General features: G+C 44.7%; 1 long non-coding RNA gene across 1 annotated transcript; it reads left to right on the top strand.

The window, feature by feature from the left end:
• Positions 1-1,796: 1,796 nt before the first annotated feature.
• LOC110563251 (uncharacterized) lies at positions 1,797-5,236 on the top strand. Its single transcript, XR_002477277.2, has 3 exons — positions 1,797-1,864; positions 4,241-4,316; positions 4,996-5,236. It is a non-coding gene; the product is annotated as an uncharacterized LOC110563251 (long non-coding RNA).
• Positions 5,237-9,860: the final 4,624 nt, after the last annotated feature.

The raw sequence follows: 9,860 nt of genomic DNA, 5'->3' as shown, positions 1-9,860 counted from the left end.
ATCTGTCTGTCTGTAGGAATGTGTCTCTCCATGTGCTGTCTGTGAGTGTCCATCCTTAACAAAAGGCTTCGCTCTATATTTATTGGCCATCACAGGAAGCACCACATGGGAAAGGAATGAGGGATACGCTACAGAAATCTTTAACAAAGTTCACCCAGGGATTGTCACTGACCCCAACTGGTCCAGAAAACAAACAACACTATAAACATCGTTGTTTACCAAGCAACACCCAAATGTTGTGCTCAACATTTGTGGAGGATTTTCAAATAGTAAGACTGCCAGTGGGCAGCTCGATCCTCATTTGGGTTCCCAAGTAAGAAGCATGGGGGCTGCCTCTGATCTGGACTCTTTGGCTGCTTTTCGATCACTTTCCCCTGGTGGGGCTACAGTGCTGATTTGACTTGATATGCTGGAGGAGAAGGGACTCCCTTTCTCTGAGGATTAGAGGAGAGGGGATGGGGGGGAGAGGGGATGAGAGGAGGGACAGGGCTATGCCCAAGATATAAAATGAATAAATTTTTAAAAAAATTTTAAAAATTACTTTCAACATCTAGTGTTGCTGCTTTCTGCAAATGAATGTTAGAGCTGACATGAATTACTCTGGGTTGGGGCATGGACGAGGACGCATCTTAAGGTGAAAGCTATACAGTAGCTTAGGGTGTAAGAGCCGATTACCTGAGAAATATAAGGAAAGGAAAGTTGGTTGTTACATTGTTCTCTTAAAAACAGGTTAAAAACAAAAACAAAAACAAGATGAGTACAGAGTAGAATATTACTACTTTGGCTATGATGTTTAGCAGAAGTCCTAGTCTCTTGGAAAGTAGGGGATATTTTTACCCGAGTGTGTCACCACAGCTGGGTCACATACTGTGAGATTTTGCTCTACCAGCAATTCATTGGTTCTTGTAAATTCCCGGGTAACCAGGCCTACACCATAGAAAGACATCCCCAAAGAGAGACACAGTATTACTCAGGCTACGTGGCACCCCAAGTCTTCTCCATTTAACACCATCTGCTCCATGCATACAGTAAAGAGAATGATTTTTATCTCTAAATCAGTAAGACTAAAAAATGCTAAGGAATTTGAGAAAGGTGTGGTAGCTAGTAGTAAGCACGGGGGGCGGGGGGGATCCTGTTGGTCCAAGTGATGGTAACATTGATAGCTAGAATGTTTACGAGCCAGATTCCAGACTATAGGACAGTAGCCCTAAGCAATGCTAGGGTAGGTGACCAGCCCTCGAGCACAGTTTTCCGTGCACCCTATCTTATCTTCAAGATGAAGAATTTGCAGTAAAATCTACTTAAGGAAGAAAAAAAATCCCAGCATTTGGCAACATTTTAACTACATTCCCAATGACCTTTGTAGAGAGAGGTTTAAAATTAACTAATATCTGCCACCTGCTTGAAATGTAACTCATGACACTCAAGTGACCCCAGGTTGAACATTCGCTGTTTGAATTTTTTTCGCTGTTATAATTCCCCATTAACTTTTTAAAAAGAGGAGGTGCCTCGGGAGCAGAAACAGAGCCCTGAGAAAGGATTGTTTGAATCTTTAATGTCCAATTTTTCCACTCCATTTTATTTTACACAGACCATAAAATAAAATTTAAAAAAAAAAATCATGTTTTGGGTGTCTTCCTAGAGAGTTTTCCGTAGATTAGAATGAGTGCTCTGCAGTTCCGAGAGTCTGTGCCCATAGGCAGAGCCAACCATGGCAGATAAAATGAGCCCATGCTGTCTTTTGAAAGTTAATAAATACACCAGCCACCCTTCTAACACAGGTACAAAAATCCCATTGACAGGATTGCTATACCAGCGTCATTTGGTGGAAGTTTTGGTGTCTTTAAAAACTCAGTTGTGTTAGGTAAGCATATTTTTGTTTTAGTCCCAGATGTGAGGTATGAGGCTGCTTCAGATTGTCCACAGCAGTAGACTATTTGTCTCTGAGAGGGGCAGGGTCTTTGCCGGCTGCAGGTGGTTTTATTCTAGGACTCTGAGAGAGTATGAATGCCGAGCCCAGAGAGTTGGGGGACTGGAAAGGTGAAGGCTGCTGCCCACCCTGTTGCTCCTGGTTGCTCTTTGTTGCAGTTTGGTAAGAAGTTGGAGATAACCTGAAACTAAGATCCAACTTGCCCCCAAGGAACCCAAATGTTCCTTTCCCCACTAACCTTCTATCTCTCTTACCTGGTGGTGGGGTGGTAGAAGAAATTGGGGTGGAGAAGGGAGGTAGAGGCCTTAGGAACCCCAATAAAATAGCTAAAAAATTACAGCGACAAGTGTCCCCACATAATCTTTTATTATATGCATCTTCCCTTGTGGTAGGCTGGATTCCCTAAGCTAAAATCCACAAATCTGGGCATTTTGAGGTAGACATTTGGCTTTGACAAATGGGCTGCCAACCTTAAAGTAGAGTCCAGGGATTTCCAACGTCAACATCCTGAAGCCACCACCTCTCTTCTCTCAGAAATGATGACTGAGGTCTGGGAAGGTAGCGTACTGTACAAGCCTGAGACCGGAGTTAGGATGCCCAGCAACCACATGGAAGGTGGGAGTAACAATGAACCCGTGACCCAGTGCTGGAGAGACAGGAACAAGAGAATCGGGGCTGACTGACCAGCCAGTCTAGATTAGAGAGTAAACTTCTGGGTTTGTTTGTTTGTTTTGTTTTTGGATACTTTTTATTTTAATTTTATTTATATATTTATTTATTACAATGTATTTGCTTTGTATCCCCACTGCAGCCCCCTCCCTTTTCTTCTCCCAGTCCCACCCACTCTCCTTCTCTCCCTGGTCCCCTGATAGGAGAGGTCCTCCTCCCCTTCTACCTGACCTTAGCCTATCGGGTCTCATCAGGACTGGCTGCACCATCTTCCTCTGTGGCATGGCAAGGCTGCATCCCCCAGGGGGAGGTGATCAAACAGCCAGCCACTGAGTTCATGTCAGAGATGGTCCCTGTTTCCCTTACTAGGAACCCACTTTGAAACTGAGCAGCCAATGGCTTTCTTTCATCTAGGTCCTCTCCATGCATGGTCCTTGGTTGGTGTATCAGTCCCTGCAGGCCCCATTAGATCCAGGTATTTTTGCTCTGTTGTTCTCCTTGTAGAGCTCCTGTCCCCTCCAGGTCTTTCTCTCTCCCTATTCTTCCATAAGGATTCTGGAACTCGGGCCAAAATTTAGCTATGAGTCTCAGTATCTTCTTTGATACCCTAGTGGGTAGAGTCTTTCAGAGGTCCTCTGAAAGGCTCCTGTCCTCTTCCTTGTCTTCTCCTACTTCTGATCTCTATCCTATTTGAACTTCTGTTTTAATGAGAACACTGATTGAGGGAGCACCTGACATTGACCTCATCCTTCATTCCCACCCATACAAGAGAACACACCCTTTCCTGCACATAAACCACACATGCAAAACAGAAAGGGAGGTGTCTTAGTTAGAGTTTCTATTGCTGTGAAGAAAGACCATGACCACAGCAAATCTTATAAAGGCAAACATTTAATTGGGGGCTGGCTTGCAGCCATGGACAGGATATCATTCCCTATTGCTTACTCCTTTCCTTCTCTTTTCCTTCCTTCCCTTCTCCTGTGGTGAACAATGACACTCCATATAACACTCTGTAGAAACACTCAGAGGTTTAGTCCATTGTCATCATGGTGGGAAGCATGGTGGCATGCAGCCAGATATGGTGCTGGAGGAGGAGCTGAGTTCTACATCTTGAAGCGCAGGCAGTGGAAGTAACTGTGAGCCATACTGCACATAGATTGAGCATATGAGACCTCAAAGCTCGCCCCTACAGTGATGCACTTTCTCCAACAAGGTCACATCTACTCCAATAAGGCCACAAACCCTAATAGTGCCACTCCCTATGGCCAAGCATGAGTGCATGAGTCTTTTGGGGCCATTCCTATTCAAGCCTCCACAGGAGGAAGGAAGGAAGAAAGGAAGAAAGGAAGGAAGGAAGGAAGGAAGGAAGGAAGGAAGGAAGGAAGGAAGGAAAAAAGCAATGGGGAATGATATCCCATCTATGTATCTAGGATACACAGAATAGCACAGACACTGTGCTATGTGGGACAAAACTTATCCCTGCTCTCAAAAAGTCTTCCAACTAATAGTTACACATATTGAAATATCAAAGCCTTCCAAAGGCTTCCAAAGAACAGCTACGCTTACTGATGGAATAGTGTGTGCCAGGCAACGTTTTGAGATGTGTTAACTTCTGTAACCTGCATAGTATGTTATCATCAGGTACAAAGAGAGTCAGGCATTGGACCTGAGTCACCCGATGGAGTGCCTTGCAGTAAGATCTTACGGCTAGAAGGAGGTGAGTCAGAACATCAGGAGTGGGAAGAGCTGGAATGGCTCAGGGAGGCTCCAGGAAGGAAGTGGTCAAGGACTGAGTGGGTGACATTTCTCCTGAAGCTGTTGCCTTTCTATGCAGTGTCTGTTCTCCATTTAGCCAGAGGCTGAGGCCTGTCGCTATAACCTCTTACTTCTCAGTACTAGCAGAGATGAAAGGGGGGGGGGAGGATGAGGGCTAAGCAGCAAGTTAGAAAACTACGTTTTAAAATATTTTTGTGCCAGATAGAGTTTACTCGGGGCTGTGAGCCACCTGGCATGGGGGTCTTCTGCAAAAGCAACAAGTGCTCTTAATCACTGAGCTGTACTTTAATTTCTCCCAAGACTCACGCTTCTTTAGATGCTGGGCAGTTCTCTTTCTAGAAAAAGGGTGTTAAAATCAAAGAGATGCACCTAGATAAGAAATTATTAAATTAATTTAGATTACTGATGCTGAGCCAATGTTTGCTTCTAGTTGAATGCTTAAGAAGAACTAAGGGGCCTACCTGCCCTGTAAATCTTCATTTCCAAAAGCTTTTTATTCACATTTAAATACTCATTAAAATGTTTCTGTATCGTCAACAGCAATATGTTAGTGAGTTTCTGAAAATGACAGGAAGCTGAAACTTACTTAGAAATGTCTGCTGATTTTATTATGTATACAGTGCTCTGCCTGCAGGCCAGAAGAGGGCACCAGATCTCACTACAGATGGTTATGAGCCACCATGTGGTTGCTGGGGATTGAACTCAGGACCTCTGGAAGAGCAACCAGTGCTGAGCCATTTCTCAAGCCTCTATCCTCTTTAAAATCTCCAAAGTCCTCCCCCGTACTAAAACTTCTCCATCAGGAAACACCGCTTGTTTTTGTCTAACTCTAAAAGAATAAAAGAGGATTTGATTGACTTATCTGGACTATATTTAAGAGTTATTTTCCCTCCTTCTCCTTTCTTCCTTCCATCCCTCCCTCCCCAACTCCCTCTTTTTCTCTTCCCCACTCCCCACCCCCAAACACAAACTCAAACACAGAGCTGAGATGAAACCTAACTCCTCCCACCAGGTTTTCAAGTCATCTTAATTTCCCTCATTGAACAAGAAATCCAGAATCACAGGGTTAAGTTCCTGTGTGTTGACCTGGAATGTACTGTCACTGTCTCAAGGATTTTTTTTTTCATTTTTCTGACTGAAAGACAAAAGGTACAAGAAGAAGGAAATGTATGTTTTATGACGTGAAAAACATTTGGTTGATAGTCCTCCTAATTGCTTTTTTTTTTCTGTGTAGTTTTAATAAATATGAATTGCTAGTATAGTTCAATGAGCCATTCCTGGGGCTGTTTTGTTGTGTTTTTTTTTTCCTCACAGTAATTCTCTGTTTAGGGCCAATAGGATGGATCGTGGGGGGGGGGGGGTGTCAACTGTGCAAGCTTGGCCATCAGAACCCGTGTGAAAGGTGAGAACTAGCTCCACAGGTATCTTCTGACACAGACATCATGGCATGAGCATGTGTGTAGACACATTATCTTTATCGCCATCATTGTCACCATCGCATCATAGTCGTCATCGTGGTCATCCTCATCCGTTTATTTGGATCTGTCTCCATGATAAATCCAGCAGAGCCATTTGCCTTACCTTATTTCTCAGGACCAGACAAAAATACGCACCTCAGTGTGAGTTAACTGGCACGGTGGTCCTACATGCCGGTCCAGGTGCTTGTCTCGCACTTCTTTAGATGAGCTGAACGCACCAGCACTTCCACAGTCTCTGAAATGAACTAGTGAGTCTGAGCCCCAGCACACACTTGCAGGTGTAACTCTTGTCCTCAGGATGAGAGACAGAAGGATCCCTCTCCATTGCTCTCATTACCCTAAAATAAATTCGTTCCTACCTAAGAAGATCAGCTGCCTAACGTAGCTGCACAGATCGCAGATCTTGAATTCTCCTTAGAGGGTTACCAGACAGCTCGTTAACATCGCAGAATGAACAGAACAGGATGAAGTGGGATGGGCTAGCCGGGGAAAGAGGACAGTATGAAGAGGACACAGGCCAGTAAGAACATACTGGCTTTACAAAAATCTCATTCACACACATGAGGAAGTATACCAACATGCACATTCCCCCCTTCAGACTGTAGTCAAGGAGTCAGCGATTCCTCCTCCTACAGCAACTGTATCACTGCAATCAAGGTAGTTTAAACAATATACTTCCTTATTTTTAACTCTCTACCCTTAGGGATTTCCAGTTTGTTGCCTTCACATTTAAGAGAACTCTTCTCTAGTCCCAGACATATCTGTGAGAAGAAAAGGTCATTGAGACTGGTCTCCCACCACCTGCCTCCCTCCTCTCCACAGCCAGGCGTGGTACCATCCTACATCATTTTCTGTCTAACCGCTCATGCATCTCACACGTGTATTCCGTTTTCATTGGCAAGGACCAAGGACACAGTTCTTCCTAACAATCAGCCATCTTTGGTTATACAGCCAGTGAGTCCAGTGAAGGGGAAAGGCTCCATGGGAGAGGAGCAGATCGACGATAAACACAGATGTTTATGCAGCTCGCGCTTTGTCGGTTTGCCTGGAGTCAGCTGGTGATTGCTTCATCCCCATTACTGACAGCCGGGTAACCGGTACTCAGTTTACCTCACAGGAAAAGGTGGAGACATCGAGTGACCGATGCCGGCCTCGAGAAGCTCTCTGGGGACTGACGGTTTCCAGCTAGCTGCCGGCTTTACTCTCCGATCCCCTTCTGGGTTCAGCTGGGTCAAATATCCAGCTGAAAAGGCCTGGTCAGGGAGTTGAGACTTTACATACTTGGCCATACACTTTTTCCCTTTCCAAGAATACATTCTGTCACCTTTGAAACTTTTTTCCAAAGAAGGTGGAGCAGGAGGAAGGAGATGCAGGCGCAGAAACAGTAGCATGACCTGATGCTCACGGAGCTCTAACGGAAGAGAAGGCAGGGCTGGGAGCCTCCTTTGAAGTGGCCCCAGCAACGAGCACGTGTTTTCCTGACATCAAATGAAACTTTGAAGTTATTTATTTTAACGCTGAGTTGTCTCACGCCCACTAGTTATTGACATTGTCAGGGCCCATTGTTGAGTTGCTGTTCTGGTTTTCCTTTCTGAACCACTTGACTCCTAGATCCCATTTTAGGATTCGGTTCGTACTGAACTTGTTAGCATTCTAAGTACCGGCTTCCAGGGAAAAGAAAAGAAGCCTCCTCCTACTCACATAGCAGGCGCTCATCTCTGGGAAATATGCAGAAAAGGTGGACTTCTCAGAAAAGCAGCTAGCTAAAAACTTTTGATTCAAATTTCTTGTTCTCTCTTTGCAATACTAAGGACCCAGATTAGTATCGACTTTTTAAGCTGACCATTAGCCTCATACATGAAGCCGGAACTTCAGGAGAGCTGACAATGGCCTGTTTGGCTCAGAGGCAGGAGCACTTTATTCATAAAGCTACAGTGTACATTATAAAAGGAATTTGTCCAAGGGAGGTGTCGTAGAGCTAGCTACATGTTTTAGCAAACGTGTGCCAGTCAGATCAGAACTGAAAGCAATGTCTCCTATCCTCACACACTGCCATTCCCGCTGGAGAGGCCTTCACTTTGAGGGCTGCTTCCTGTCCTGAGAGCGCTAAAATCACTGGATGCCTGCATGTGCCTGGTCATGACAACCAAGTGTGTCTCGGATATTGCCACGAGAAAAAGAAAAAAACAAGTGACTGACAACCATGTTATTAAAGTTAGGGTTAGACTGGGTTTACAAACTGTTTTTAAGTAACCCTTAATAACCATTATGATAGTAAAGTAAAAGTATACATAAGTTTATCAAAAATTTCCCCAGCAAGATGAATAAGTTTTTGTTTGTTGTTTTGTAATTGTTGTTGTCTTTTGCTGTTGTTATCATTGGTGTGTGTGTGTGTGTGTGTGTTTAATGCACAGCAGACATGGAAAAGTCAGAGGATCTTTAGAGGGTTAGTTCCTGCCTCCCACCCCACTGGGGCAGTGTCTCTTGCTTTTTTTTTTTTTTTTTGTGAGTTTGTTTTTTTTTTTTTTTTTCAATGCAGTTTATTCAGGAACATTGAACAATCCTCAGACCCCGGGGAAAGCCAGCCCACAGCTTAAATAGCCTCTGGGTAGCCAACCCAGGCGTGCCACGGGGGCAATGCAGATAGGTCCACCTACATGGAAGCAAGCCAGATCCTCGGCCTTAGCCAAATGTGGAGTTGTTCGTGACAGAGAGCACTCACCATCGGGAAGGTGGAAGGCGGAAACCAGCTCCATCTTTAAGGCATAGCATTCCGCAGCTCTCTACAGTTCCCCCTTTTTGTTTTAGGCGCATCAGGCAAGAGTAGAGGTCTGATCTCTGATATTAGAAATAGTCCAATTGGGTTACATAGTAATGTGAAGAGGGACTGCCTCTGACATAATCTGATTGGCCTGCTCTTTGATCACCTCCCTCTGGGGGGAGGAGCAGCCTTACCAGGCCACAGTAGAGGACAATACAGCCACTTTTGATGTGAACTGACAGACTAAGATCAGAAAGGAGAGGAGAACCTCCCCTATTAGTGGACTTGGGGAGTGGCATGCAAGCAGAGGGAGGAGGGGGGGTGGGATTGGGAGGAGAGGAGGGAGGGGCTTATGGGGGGATGCAGAATGAATAAAGTGTAATTGATGAAAAATTTAAGAAAAAAGGGAAAAAAATAATTTAAGAACCTTAAATGACTTTCAAAAGTGGAGGAAAACATGGAGTTAGTCAATTGGCATGGAGCACGTCTCGCCCCTGGGGGCAATGGTCTCCTGAACCTACTCAGACCTCGGACACCACCACTGCTAGTTCTAGAACTGACGCAGGATGTTCCAACGAGGGGTTAAGGCTTCTCATAATATTTCCTATAAGCCCACACCTGTTTGTCTATATCCCCCATTTTTATTCATTATTAGCCAGATAGAGCCAAGTAATTGTGGTAATGATACTTGCTTTTTTGCCCAATGCTGGAATGCTAGTAAATTTAGGTATGCCCTGGTTACTCGCATGCCTCACTGGGTGCCTGTGCCCATTGATGCCCCTCACGCTATGACTCTCTTCAGACAGAAAAGGGATCTTGGAACTACAGCCACCATTGTTACTACCGTCTCTTGCTTTTACATACTCTGCATTAGCTGTTCTGAAACGTTAAAGCAGTTCTCCCATCTCTGCCTGCCGAGATCTCCTCTCGCTGTAAGAATGCTGGGGTTACAGCACTACTCCTGGGGATCAAGCTTAGGTCGTCAGGGTTGTATAGTGAGGGCTTTTACACACCGGGCTGTCTTGTAGGTTCTGTTTGTTTCTAGGAGGGTCTTTCTCTATGGCTGGAACTGTCCTTGAACTCATGATCTCCCTGTTTCAGCCTCCCAAGTTTTGGGATTACAGTCATACGCCAGCGTAGCCATTTTAGGCAGGGCACTTTTGAAAATCAAGGAGTCTGAAGTTTACCAGCATGCTGTTCCATAAAGAAGCTGAAAGTCCTTGCTAAATGAATAAAGGAACAAAGA

This window comes from Meriones unguiculatus, chromosome 15, assembly GCF_030254825.1.
Source record: "Meriones unguiculatus strain TT.TT164.6M chromosome 15, Bangor_MerUng_6.1, whole genome shotgun sequence".
NCBI classification, from domain to species: domain Eukaryota; kingdom Metazoa; phylum Chordata; class Mammalia; order Rodentia; family Muridae; genus Meriones; species Meriones unguiculatus.
This window is presented reverse-complemented; position numbering and strand designations above follow the sequence as displayed.